A 14,404-nucleotide genomic window follows, 5' to 3' on the forward strand; every position below is an offset into this window, starting at 1 on the left:
TGCAGAATTTTCAGACTTAAAAAAAGCATTTGATACAGTCAATCATAACATTTTAATTTCAAAACTAACTACTGTAAATTCAACTTATTCAAACAGTCATTGTCCTGGCTTGAGTCATAACTAAAGGGCCGTGAAAAATGTGTCACCATTAATAATTTGAGATCTTCCTTCCGCAAAATTGAAGCAGGGATACCTCAGGGTAGTGTCTTGGGACCGATACTATTTAGTCTATACATCAATGACCTACCAGATGTATGCACAGATATAGATTTACAGATGTATGCGGATGACACAGTCATATATACATCTGGTAAGACCTGTACTCTAGTTGCTGAAAAGCTAAAAGCTAAATTAGACAAAATAGCATCTTGGCTGGCATCATCCTGTTTAACCCTAAACACTAAAAAGACTAACTCTGTCTGCTTCTCCATAAAAAAGCAACCTCAAAAAAACCTGAATATAAAAATTAATGATGAGGTCATTGAACAAGTACCTGAAGTCAAATATTTGGGCATAATCATAGACTATCAGCTGAATTTTAAAAGTCACATTAAGAAAATGTGTAAAACTCTGAAGGCCAACCTAGGCTGTTTTAAGATTATAAGAAACTGCTTAAATCTCAGCTGTGCTTTTACTTTTATGAATACAATGATTCTTTCACACATATCTTATGGCTTAACTACATGGTCCCAGTCAGCAGTCAAGACCATTGAGTGTCTTTATTACCGGGCCTTGAAAGTCCTAGACAAGAAGAGAATACGATATCATCATTGCCAAATTTGAACCACATTTTAATATTTCCATTGAAACTGGGCAATTCCCAGATGGATGAAAACCTTGCCAAATTTTAACCAAATACAATATTTTAAGTTTTACCAATGTTATTTTGTTACATACAGTCAAACTGGTTTTTAAATGTTTGGATAACTCTGCTCCCCAATTGCTCTGCAAGGCCATTACAAGACTGCAAAGTGGTACCAGATCTACCACCAGAGCAATGTCAAAAGGCAACTGTTGTGTTCCATTCCGTAGAACATCTTTTGCCCAGACTGCCTTTTCAATAAAAAGACCACAACTATGGAACTCTTTACCTGACACTTTGAAAAGTATAACTGCACTTGTCACTTTCAAAAAACAAACAAAATGATGGCTAGTTGAGCAGCAATCGTGTTCCCATGTTTAGTTTTTTCTATTTTTTACTAATTGGTTTTTATCTAGCCTGCACTTTGTGTTGTTATTATTATTGGCTTTTATCTAGTTTGCACTTTGTATTATTTCTATTATCATTATTATCGACTCATTTTTGTCTTATTTTCATTTTCTTGTTTTAATGATGTTGGATCTGTGTTGTTGTTGTTGTTGTTGTTGGGGACAAGTGTTGTAAATTAGTTTTGGCTACAAACACTATGATGCATACATTGGATAACTGTTTCAGATGTCTATGGTTTTTGGATCCGTCCCTATTTCAAATAAACCTTAATATATAATATATGTGAGTGGAATGTGTTGATGTTGGAATGGTTTGAATAGGTTAAAAAATGTGGGGATGGTGCAACTTGGACAAATGTTACTCAGGTGGGTGTACGCATGTGTGGAAGGTACGTAGACACAGAAAACTCCCCCACAAGCATGTTTGTGTGAGAGGTAATAAAACGGAGGTATTAAAACATTAGTCAGTCAATCACACAAACGGTCAATGAACTTTGCAGTCATGGATACACTGTGTGTTTATTTTCTCCGGCTGCGGCTCTCAAACTTCGTTCGTTTGGTCTGAAAGCGTAAAAAAGCGCTGCCTCAATAAGACAAAAATAAAGCGGGTCTGGGGGCCCAAACGTTGCCATTCTTTTGTGAGTGTAGGCGTGTAGTCCTTATGTGACATCATCACGTCACCTTCATGAGGAAGCTGAGCTTGTTTCATACACGACTCCCCTCAGCCGTCTCCACTCCAACACACATGAGCAGCTAACTTGGCTAACATTAGCAGGTGACCTGCGAGAAAATTCTCACAAGACCACAACTCTTCTTCTCTGACCTTCCCAAAGTAATAATCCAGTCAATAATCACTGAACTCAACAAAAAAAATAAGGCATATTATTTCAACACTGACTTCCGGTGTCACAGAACTGGCTAATATAACAAAATCTGCTTTTCATTGCACAATATCAGGGTAATTGACATAAATGTAAGAGCAATGATGTCATTCTAAGGAGAAGCAACATTTGTTAGGGAAAATAATGCCTTGCCGGTAAAGTCTATTCAGGTGTACTGAAGAGGAGCCTAAGTCAGACAGTCGAACCTCGGATTCAGGAGGAACAGTGTGGTTTTAGTCCTGGTCGTGGAACTGTGGACCAGCTCTATACTCTCGGCAGGGTCCTTGTGGGTACATGGGAGTTTGCCCAACCAGTCTACATGTGTTTTGTGGACTTGGAGAAGGCATTCGACCGTGTCCCCCGAGAAGTCCTGTGGGGAGTGCTCAGGGAGTATGGTGTATCGGACTGTCTTATTGTGGCGGTCCGCTCCCTGTATGATCAGTGTCAGAGCTTGGTCCGCATTGCCGGCAGTAAGTCGGACCCGTTTCTAGTGAGGGTTGGACTCCGCCAAGACTGCCCTTGGTTACAGATTCTGTTTTATAGATAGAATTTGTAGGCGCAGTCAGGGCGTTGAGGGGATCTGGTTTGGTGGCTGCAGGATTAGGTCTCTGCTTTTTGCAGATGATGTGGTCCTGATGGCTTCATCTGGCCAAGATCTTCAGCTCTCACTGGATCGGTTTGCAGAAGAGTGTGAAGCGACTGGGATGGGAATCAGCACCTCCAAAGTCCATGGTTCTCGTCCGGAAAAGGGTGGAGTGCCATCTCGGGGTTGGGGAGGAGATCTTTCCCCAAGTGGAGGAATTCAAGTACCTAGGAGTCTTGTCCACGAGTGAGGGAAGAGTGCATCGTGAGATCGACAGGCGGATCGGTGCGGCGTCTTCAGTAATGCGGACGCTGTATCGATCCGTTGTGATGAAGAAGGAGCTGAGCCGGAAGGCAAAGCTCTCTTTATCGGTCGCTCAAAGGTCCATCCTTACTTATGGTCATGAGCTTTGGGTTATGACCGAAAGGACAAGATCTCGGGTACAAGCGGCCCAAATTAGTTTCTTCCGCCGAGTGGCGGGTCTCTCCCTTAGAGATAGGGTGAGAAGCTCTGTCATCCAGGAGGAACTCAAAGTAAAACCGCTGCTCCTCCAAATGGAGAGGAGCCAGATGAGGTGGTTCGGGCATCTGGTCAGGATGCCACCCGAACGCCTCCTTCAGGAGGCGTTTAGGGCAGGTCCGACCGGTAGGAGGCCACGGGGAAGACCCAGGACACGTTGGGAAGACTATGTCTTGCAGCTGACCGGGAATGCCTCGGAATCCCCCAGGGAGGAGTTGGATGAAGTGGCTGGAAAAAGAGGGAAGTCTGGGCTTCCCTGCTTAGGTTGCTGCCCCCAAGACCCGACCTCGGATAAGCGGAAGAAGACGGATGGATGGAAAATAATTTGTTCTGGACCACTCATTCATTCTTTAAACACGCTGTCATTTAAATTAGCGACTAAACAACGAAGCTAAAGCTGGAAAGGAAAATCCATAAACGCACAACACATCTCATCTGCTTGTGTTGTGAACCACATCATCAATGTTGGAATAATATACAAACAGGACAGTACTCGCAACTTTCACCTCCACACATCGTTCTGAGAACAGCAACACACTTCCCCTTCACAATAATAGGTCTGACTGCGTTAACAAAATAAAGGTTTTAAAAAAAGCACCTTAAACAAGCATAAAGAACTTATTGATGCATTTACACAATTATTATGTTTCGACCCAAAGTACGGGTCAAAATTGTCCAAAGGTTTATTGCACAAATAAATGTGAGCAATTCTACATTTAATAAACAAACTGGAAAAAAAATTGCATTTGCCTTGGTGCCCTTCTAACTTGCCTTGGTGCCCTAAAATATGAACCCTCCTTTAAGGCAACACTTGTCTTGACCTTAAAAAGTAAAAATTTGAAGCCTGTCTATAATGTCCCATCCATCCATCCATGTTCTACCGCTTGTCCCTTTTGGATTCACAGGGGGGCGGAAGACGGGGTACACCCTGGAAAATTCCATAAAACCTTTACACTATTTATTTAAATCATATCCTAATTAAAATGTATCCTCCAGTTTGTGGCTATTAAAAGACATATTTCCAGAGGATATGCATTTTTACAGCATGTTTTAAAGAGATAGCATTTAAAAAAATGACTTCTGGGTATATTATATTGATCAAATAATTCTTATTAGTGAGCGGAATAGAGGCGCTCTCATTGACTCCATTGTTAGAATTAGGATAGTCAAGATTTTGCTAATGTTTGTTTAGGACTTAGAATGCATAAAGAATAAAAACATGTTATTGTCTTACATATGGATTGTGAATGACAGGCAAAATAAAAAAAAATCAGATCCCCTTTGATAATTGTTCTACATCCTGTGAAAGGGATGATGCTGTGGTGAACGTGAGAAAATAAGTAAATGTCGGGAAATGCAAATTTAAGCAAAAATGGCGGACAAACTTTTTAAAACCTGGTTAGAGATTGTTTGTAGTAAACCCAGAGAGGCATGTGTGTGTTATAAAATGATGGTAGAGTTACCTTTATTATTTGGGTTTAGGGGCCATGTCATGAGGCTCGTCCACAGCACATCTCTGACTTGTTCCACCACTGACAGTTTGTAGTACAAATGGACTGGGATATGTAACTCATCTTTAGTAGTTACATTCCACAGAACACAGACAACCACGTGGTTGCAAGACCACGTTGCAAGTAGCAGACGGAATGCATCATCCTCACAAGACAACACAACTTCTTATACACAATATATTAAACATAGTGTTATTAATAAATGTAAAGTTGGTAAAGATGTGACAGTAAGAAGTCGACAAACCTGTTCTGTGTGACACAACTTGATGTTTCTTGAAAACAGCGTCCAGTAGTTGATGTTGTCGCTCCTTCTCCTCTTTTGTAAGACAAAGCTCCTCCTCATACTTTGCTGTCGTTCTTTCACACATTTTCACACAATCACAACACTTTACTCTCACACTTGATCTCTACTTAGCGATGTGTTGATAACTTCTGTGTCTTCTGTTAGCAGCTAACAAGCTAAGCTAACTAGCGAGCTAAGCTAACTAACAAGCAAAGATAGCACGAGAAGCGGCACAGTGCTTCTAGCGCATCCAGACCACTTTATCCTTAAATAATGAATCACAGATGTATATTTCAAACTGGATAACAAATAAAACTGACTTATTAGCGTCCTGCACACTTCTTTCTCCTTCTCCTCCTGTTCTGCTGTCTTCCGTTTACCCCGGAAGCTGGGAATGACGTCACAGCCGAGCGGATGAAGAGGTAGCTCTATATAATATATTGCCTGTTGTCACTGTTACCATGCTTTTCTTTTACGTAATATTTATTTGAATAACAATGTGATATAAACGAGTGTCTTGTTTTTAAAAAATAAATTCAAAGTATATCAAACAAAGCTTTAATGTTGGGGTTCAGTGGCGCCCCCGTGCGACATTCATTGCAATGACAAGAGTGAAAGTGCTACAAATTGTAGCGATATTACTGCTAGATTTTTTTAAATTTACCCTTCCACGTGTTTTTATTGTTGTTCCCTTTTACTCCTAGATAATCTATTTCATACAAAACATTAATAAAACAATGAAATATCACAGAACGTGACGTCGCAGGAGCTCCTTTGTAAAAAAAGTACAGGAAGTGACGTAACTTCACGCATGTGTGGATCGATCGTGTCGTGAATTTATATCCATTTTTAAAAAGTGTGAAACATTTGCTCTCTTTAACAAAAGTCTCTTTCTTAAAGTGAAATCCAAATCCTCACATTGTGTTAATGATTTCAATTTATTCATTCAGTCTTGGAAGATTTGTGCAAAATAGAAAAACACTTACATTATTATATTTATTGGAATATATTAAGTCGTTTTAAATAAGCACATTCAAGCAAAAGTTTATCATTTAATTATATACATTTTATTTAAATCTTATTCGAATTGTCTCTCAAGTGTACCCCGCCTTCCGCCCGATTGTAGCTGAGATAGGCGCCAGCGCCCCCTGCGACCCCAAAAGGGAATAAGCGGTAAAAAATGGATGGATGGATTTACTATTACTTTCTTTAACGGGTTTTGTTTGTAAGAGGATTGGATTTAATGTGATGTTTTTTATATTGCTGAGTAAAATATTGAAAAAACATTGACTCATATTGTATTGAAAGTACCTTAATGTGTCTAAACATTGTTTATGTATGTTTAATTGTTCAATAACAAAATAAAATACTCAGAAGTAGAACTGGCTAGCAAATAAACTTTCATTAACATAAAATGTTGAAGTCCTATTACATGACATTATATAAATATGTATATTAAGTATAGTTGGCAAGTAAACAAAATGCATTTGCCATACCTAATTGTATTATATCAATTATAACTCAACCCCACACTTTATAACATGTATTCACACTTTGTTGTGTGAAAATATTTTACACAAACTTACCTTTATTTATAATACTCATTATTTTGTAATACGTTATATAAAAATGTGTGTTCTGGATCTAAATTAATTCATGGAAATTTAATTGTTAAACAATCTTTTTAGTGAGGTAGCATCTTTTTCACCTGAAAACAAATCTACTTAAGTGTGAAAATAAAGTCTTACTTATTACTTGTATTACATTTTAATTTAACCTTATTGAGCAGATTGACAAGATTGTGCAACACAAACAACAATATGTGACATTAGCATATGTGCAGAGTATGAAAAATGTCATATTGAATTTGTGTACAGGATGTAGAATGACTATGATCTCAACCCACCTTAAAAAAACAAATCAGGAAGATTGGAGCTTGAGGAAGGAAGTTATGACTATTATCATTTTCCACCACAAGGGGACGATGTTTGTGTTGATATCAATGACTAGTCATGATCAGACCCCGACCTAAAGGCCTCATATCAGTTTGCAAGGAGATCCCATCATCTAAAGAGAAGTAAAGACAACTTGATGGTTGATGGCGAGGGGCAGTTTTGGCCGCCAGGCTCCGCCCACCACCAATGGGTACCAACAGGTACTGACCCATTCTGCACGACAGGGTGTCATCATCATCATTTGTACCAACTCTGAGTACAATCTCAGTTTGTGGAGCTGTGTTATAAATGTGTAAAGTTGTGTGGCGAGCCATCAGGTCAAAGTTTGGTCAAAGTCCCGAGGAGGAGTTTGTTCAAGTACCACCCCTTTTTGACTTCAACATGGCTGATGGAAACCAAAATGGCTGACTTCCTTTTGGCTTTCAAATATGGCTTCTTGAGACTTTTACGTTCCTCCTGTCATGATAGACGCCGCTGGTGATGTTGGTGGCGATACGTGAATCTGGGGCGAGGGGCACAATCATTCACATTTTCAAGAGTTAATATTTGATGTTTGGCTTCGGGGCTCCTAAACTAAATCATTTTTTGCTTGCAAGATTTGGAGAGTTTTGAGAGAACCTTTCCTCACACACACTGCACATTCTATCACATTCTAGAACTATCCTTTAGCCACGCCCCCTGGGCTAATATACTTCCAGTGTTGTGACCTCTGTTTACAATTTGTCAGCTCCAAAATATACCTTCTCACTGGCTACTCGGCCTGTGAATCTTTGGCCTCCACACCATTCCATTCAGAAGCCATTCTCCATTCAAAAGCAATACTTGGCTGCCACTTCTCTCATCAACTACATCCCTCCAGAAAATACACTGATAATACTTGATCTGAAGCAAACAAATATATCATGAATCTACTCAGGTCACATGGTTTATAAGAAGGATAATGAAGTTGGATAAATGAGTCATAATTGCAATGGTCTTGCAGACAACAGAAAAAGAAAACTTATATTTATGTGGCTGAAGGAAAAAAAAACACAATATATTTTGTCTTCAAGAAACGCATTCAATAAATTTTAGATGCAGAAAAATGGAGAAAAGAAAGGGATTGTTCGATTTCCCGTGGTATACTATTCCCATTTATTGAACTTTGGGCTAAATACTTAAGTTAAAGTTAAAGTAGCAATGATTGTCACACACACACTAGGTGTGGTGAAATGTGTCCTCTGCATTTGACCCATCCCCTTGTTCACCCCCTGGGAAGTGAGGGGAGCAGTGAGCAGCAGCGGTGCCGCGCCCGGGAATCATTTATGCTGATTTAACCCCCAATTCCAACCCTTAATGCTGAGTGCCAAGCAGGGAGGTAATGGCTACCATTTTATAGTCTTTGGTATGACTGGGGCCGGGGTTTGAACTCCCAACCTACCCATCTCAGGGCGGGACACCCTAACCACTAGGCCACTGAGTAGGTGGCCTAGAGTTTAAAGATTGGTTTTAACATTTAGTGCTCAGATTTAGATTCAGCTGTGATGAGGTAGAGACTTGGATGTATGGATGGATTTAAATTCAGATTTAAGATTTATGTTTAGATTTAACATGAAGCGCTCTCGTTTAGATAGAGATGTAGATTTAAGATTTAGATTTAACATTTAGACTTACATCGAATATTTAGCACTGACATTTAGATAATAATTTAGTTTTAAGATGTAGGTTTAGATTTAAGATTTAGATTTAGTTTTAACATTTAACGCTCACGTTTACAAACCCTGTTTCCCTATGAGTTGGGAAATTGTGTTAGATGTAAATACAAACAGAATACAATGATTTGCAAATCATTTTCAACCCATATTCAGTTGAATATGCTACAAAGACAACATATTTGATGTTCAAACTGATAAAAACATTTTTTTTTGCAAATAATCATTAACTTTAGAATTTGATGCCAGCAACACGTGACAAAGAAGTTGGGAAAGGAGGCAATAAATACTGATAAAGTTGAGGAATGCTCATCACATTACTTTTTATTCATATTTGGGGACGGCGTGGCGCAGTGGGAGAGTGGCCGTGCGCAACCCGAGGGTCCCTGGTTCAAATCCCACCTAGTACCAACCTCGTCACGTCCGTTGTGTCCTGAGCAAGACACTTCACCCTTGCTCCTGATGGGTGCTGGTTGGCGCCTTGCATGGCAGCTCCCTCCATCAGTGTGTGAATGGGTAAATGTGGAAGTAGTGTCAAAGCGCTTTGAGTACCTTGAAGGTAGAAAAAGCGCTATACAAGTACAACCCATTTATCATTTATGTATGTATGTAGAAGTGTCTGGTTGCATCAGCTCCGCTGCTTTAATGTCTTTCATGTCCTTTGTGTTCTTTGATGTTTGTTGTTTCCCTCCACATGTAAGAGGGATGTGTACTATGTGTGCTATGGCTATGAGTTGTTTTTTTCCCCTTGGCCTCTGTCTGGATCCCTCTCCAAAGGCCCAGGTTTAGACCCATTTTTTTTATTTATTTTATTTTAATATTTTATTTGTTTTCTCAAAGTGCAATTGCAAGAAATTTAGGGATTTCAACATCTACGCTCCATAATATCATCAAAAGGTTCAGAGAATCTGGAGAAATCACTCCACGTAAGCAGCATGGCCGGAAACCAACATTGAATGACTGTGACCTTCCATCTATCAGCCGGCACTGTATCAAAAACCGGCATCACTCTCTGAAGGATATCACCACATGGGCTCAGGAACACTTCAGAAAACCACTGTCACTAAATACAGTTTGTCGCTACATCTGTAAGTGCAAGTTAAAGCTCTACTATGCAAAGCGAAAGTAATTTATCATCAACACCCAGAAATGTCGCCGGCTTCTCTGGGTCCGAGATCATCTAAGATGGACTGATGCAGAGTGGAAAAGTGTTCTGTGGTGTGATAAGTCTACATTTCAAATTGTTTTCGGAAATATTCAACATCGTGTCATCCGGACCAAAAGGGAAGCGAACCATCCAGACTGTTATCGATGCAAAGTTGAAAAGCCAGCATCTGTGATGGTATGGGGGTGCATTACTTCCCAAGACATGGGTAACTTACACATCTGTGAAGGTACCATTAATGCTGAACGGTACAAACAGGTTTTGGAACAATATATGCTGCCATTTAAGCGCCGTCTTTTTCATGGACGCCCCTGCTTATTTCAGCAAGACAATATCAAGCCACATTCAGCACGTGTTACAACAGCGTGGCTACTCAGTGGCCTAGTGGTTAGAGTGTCCGCCCTGAGATGGGTAGGTCAGAGTTCAAACCCCGGCCAAGTCATACCAAAACTATAAAAATGGGACCCGTTACCTCCCTGCTTGGCACTCAGCATTAAGGGTTGGAATTGGGGGTTAATTCACCAAAAATGATTCCTGGGCGCGGCACCGCTGCTGCCCACTGCTCTCCTCACCTCCCAGGGGGTGATCAAGGGTGATGGGTCAAATGCAGAGAATAATTTTGCCACATCCAGTATGTGTGTGACAGTCATTGGTACTTTAACTTTAACTTAAAAAAAAAGAGTGCGGGTTCTTTCCTGGCCCGCCTGCAGTCCAGACTTGTCTCCCATGGAAAATGTGTGGCGCATTATGAAGCCTAAAATACAACAGCAGAGACCCTGGACTTTTGAACGACTGAAGCTGTACATAAAACTAGAATGGGAAATAATTCCACTTTCAAAGCTTCAAATTAGTTTCTTCGGTTCCCAAACGCTTATTGAGTGTTGTTAAAAGAAAAGGTGATGTAACAGTGGTGAACATGCCCTTTCCCAACTACTTTGGCACGTGTTGCAGCAATGAAATTCAAATTTAATTATTATTTGCGAAAAAAGAAAAAGGTTTATGAGTTTGAACATCAAATATGTTGTCTTTGTAGTGTTTTCAACTGAATATGGGTTGGAAATGATTTGCAAATCATTGAATTCCGTTTATATTTACATCTAACACAATTTCCCAACTCATATGGAAACAGGGTTTGTAGATTTAAGATTTAGGTTTAGTTTTAATATTTTGCGCTCGGATTTAGATTTAAGATTTAGGTTAATGTTTAAGATTTAGGTTCAGATTTAACTTCCATCCATCCCTTTTCTATAGCTTATTCCCTTAACATATAGATTAATATTTAAGATTTAAATTGAACATTTAGAGATAATATTTAAAGTCTACATTTAAATGTGATGAAAATGAGCTGAATTTGAGAAAAGTGAGTGAAATGTGAGAAATATATCTGCTACAAAAGTTAGACTGAACTTTTACATTCGGCACCCCATAATCACTTTTAATAAACTTTTTTCTAAACTTCTAAAGTGATATTTCTCTAAGTTAAAGCAGCTTAGAAAGAGTGATTGAAATGTAAAGTTAAGCCCAAAATGACTGCTCATTTGTTTTGATAGACTTACAATTCCACAGAAAGTAAGTCAGGACAAAGCATTGCTTTTAATGTCATCCAGTATTAGTTTTGACAGTGTGAGTACATGAATATATGTGACATACTCCGCTGCAGTAGGTGGCAGTATTATATATATTATTATCATCCAGTATTAGTTTTGACAGTGTAAGTACATGAATATATGTGACATACTCCGCTGCAGTAGGTGGCAGTATTATATATATTATTATCATCCAGTATTAGTTTTGACAGTGTGAGTACATGAATATATGTGACATACTCCGCTGCAGTAGGTGGCAGTATTATATATATTATTATCATCCAGTATTAGTTTTGACAGTGTGAGTACATGAATATATGTGACATACTCCGCTGCAGTAGGTGGCAGTATTATATATATTATTATCATCCAGTATTAGTTTTGACAGTGTAAGTACATGAATATATGTGACATACTCCGCTGCAGTAGGTGGCAGTATTATATATATTATTATCATCCAGTATTAGTTTTGACAGTGTAAGTACATGAATATATGTGACATACTCCGCTGCAGTAGGTGGCAGTATTATACATATTATTATCATCCAGTATTAGTTTTGATAGTGTAAGTACATGAATATATGTGACATACTCCGCTGCAGTAGGTGGCAGTATTATATATATTATTATCATCCAGTATTAGTTTTGACAGTGTGAGTACATGAATATATGTGACATACTCCGCTGCAGTAGGTGGCAGTATTATATATATTATTATCATCCAGTATTAGTTTTGACAGTGTAAGTACATGAATATATGTGACATACTCCGCTGCAGTAGGTGGCAGTATTATATATATTATTATCATCCAGTATTAGTTTTGACAGTGTAAGTACATGAATATATGTGACATACTCCGCTGCAGTAGGTGGCAGTATTATATATATTATTATCATCCAGTATTAGTTTTGACAGTGTAAGTACATGAATATATGTGACATACTCCGCTGCAGTAGGTGGCAGTATTATATATATTATTATCATCCAGTATTAGTTTTGACAGTGTAAGTACATGAATATATGTGACATACTCCGCTGCAGTAGGTGGCAGTATTATATATATTATTATCATCCAGTATTAGTTTTGACAGTGTAAGTACATGAATATATGTGACATACTCCGCTGCAGTAGGTGGCAGTATTATATATATTATTATCATCCAGTATTAGTTTTGACAGTGTAAGTACATGAATATATGTGACATACTCCGCTGCAGTAGGTGGCAGTATTATATATATTATTATCATCCAGTATTAGTTTTGACAGTGTAAGTACATGAATATATGTGACATACTCCACTGCAGTAGGTGGCAGTATTATATATATTATTATCATCCAGTATTAGTTTTGACAGTGTAAGTACATGAATATATGTGACATACGCCGCTGCAGTAGGTGGCAGTATTATATATATTATTATCATCCAGTATTAGTTTTGACAGTGTAAGTACATGAATATATGTGACATACTCCGCTGCAGTAGGTGGCAGTATTATATATATTATTATCATCCAGTATTAGTTTTGACAGTGTAAGTACATGAATATATGTGACATACTCCGCTGCAGTAGGTGGCAGTATTATATATATTATTATCATCCAGTATTAGTTTTGACAGTGTAAGTACATGAATATATGTGACATACTCCGCTGCAGTAGGTGGCAGTATTATATGTATTATTATCATCCAGTATTAGTTTTGACAGTGTGAGTACATGAATATATGTGACATACTCCGCTGCAGTAGGTGGCAGTATTATATATATTATTATCATCCAGTATTAGTTTTGACAGTGTAAGTACATGAATATATGTGACATACTCCACTGCAGTAGGTGGCAGTATTATATATATTATTATCATCCAGTATTAGTTTTGACAGTGTAAGTACATGAATATATGTGACATACTCCGCTGCAGTAGGTGGCAGTATTATACATATTATTATCATCCAGTATTAGTTTTGATAGTGTAAGTACATGAATATATGTGACATACTCCGCTGCAGTAGGTGGCAGTATTATATATATTATTATCATCCAGTATTAGTTTTGACAGTGTGAGTACATGAATATATGTGACATACTCCGCTGCAGTAGGTGGCAGTATTATATATATTATTATCATCCAGTATTAGTTTTGACAGTGTAAGTACATGAATATATGTGACATACTCCGCTGCAGTAGGTGGCAGTATTATATATATTATTATCATCCAGTATTAGTTTTGACAGTGTAAGTACATGAATATATGTGACATACTCCGCTGCAGTAGGTGGCAGTATTATATATATTATTATCATCCAGTATTAGTTTTGACAGTGTAAGTACATGAATATATGTGACATACTCCGCTGCAGTAGGTGGCAGTATTATATATATTATTATCATCCAGTATTAGTTTTGACAGTGTGAGTACATGAATATATGTGACATACTCCGCTGCAGTAGGTGGCAGTATTATATATATTATTATCATCCAGTATTAGTTTTGACAGTGTAAGTACATGAATATATGTGACATACTCCGCTGCAGTAGGTGGCAGTATTATACATATTATTATCATCCAGTATTAGTTTTGATAGTGTAAGTACATGAATATATGTGACATACTCCGCTGCAGTAGGTGGCAGTATTATATATATTATTATCATCCAGTATTAGTTTTGACAGTGTAAGTACTGAATATATGTGACATACTCTGCTGCAGTAGGTGGCAGTATTATATATATTATTATCATCCAGTATTAGTTTTGACAGCGTAAGTACATGAATATATGTGACATACTCCGCTGCAGTAGGTGGCAGTATTATATATATTATTATCATCCAGTATTAGTTTTGACAGTGTAAGTACTGAATATATGTGACATACTCTGCTGCAGTAGGTGGCAGTATTATATATATTATTATCATCCAGTATTAGTTTTGACAGTGTGAGTACATGAATATATGTGACATACTCCGCTGCAGTAGGTGGCAGTATTATATATATTATTATCATCCAGTATTAGTTTT

At 38.1% G+C, this 14,404-nt stretch overlaps 3 protein-coding genes across 5 annotated transcripts in view; 1 reads left to right on the plus strand and 2 right to left on the minus strand.

Moving 5' to 3' along the window:
- Nucleotides 1-5,327, minus strand: part of LOC133547441 (uncharacterized) — a 146,793-nt gene extending 141,466 nt beyond the window's left edge. The window contains exons 1-2 of the mRNA XM_061893127.1: nucleotides 5,307-5,327; nucleotides 4,948-5,060 (exon numbers count right to left, since the gene is read on the minus strand). The gene's annotated coding sequence lies outside the window, so the exon portion shown is untranslated. The remainder of the gene's footprint in view (nucleotides 1-4,947; nucleotides 5,061-5,306) is intronic.
- LOC133547439 (zinc finger protein 37-like) overlaps nucleotides 1-14,404 on the plus strand; it is a 190,846-nt gene that overhangs the window by 134,081 nt on the left and 42,361 nt on the right. The window lies entirely within an intron of this gene.
- The window catches only part of LOC133547440 (gastrula zinc finger protein xLCGF3.1-like), a 39,886-nt gene that overhangs the window by 5,957 nt on the left and 19,525 nt on the right, over nucleotides 1-14,404 (minus strand). Inside the window, exon 2 of one of the 3 annotated variants that reach the window (XR_009805492.1) lies at nucleotides 6,784-7,443. The exons of the other annotated variants lie outside the window; for them this stretch is intronic. The gene's annotated coding sequence lies outside the window, so the exon portion shown is untranslated. Of the gene's footprint in view, nucleotides 1-6,783; nucleotides 7,444-14,404 lie in introns of those variants that run through there. 3 annotated transcript variants of the gene reach the window in all.

Source organism: Nerophis ophidion, unplaced genomic scaffold, assembly GCF_033978795.1.
Source record: "Nerophis ophidion isolate RoL-2023_Sa unplaced genomic scaffold, RoL_Noph_v1.0 HiC_scaffold_106, whole genome shotgun sequence".
Taxonomy (NCBI): Eukaryota; Metazoa; Chordata; class Actinopteri; order Syngnathiformes; family Syngnathidae; genus Nerophis; species Nerophis ophidion.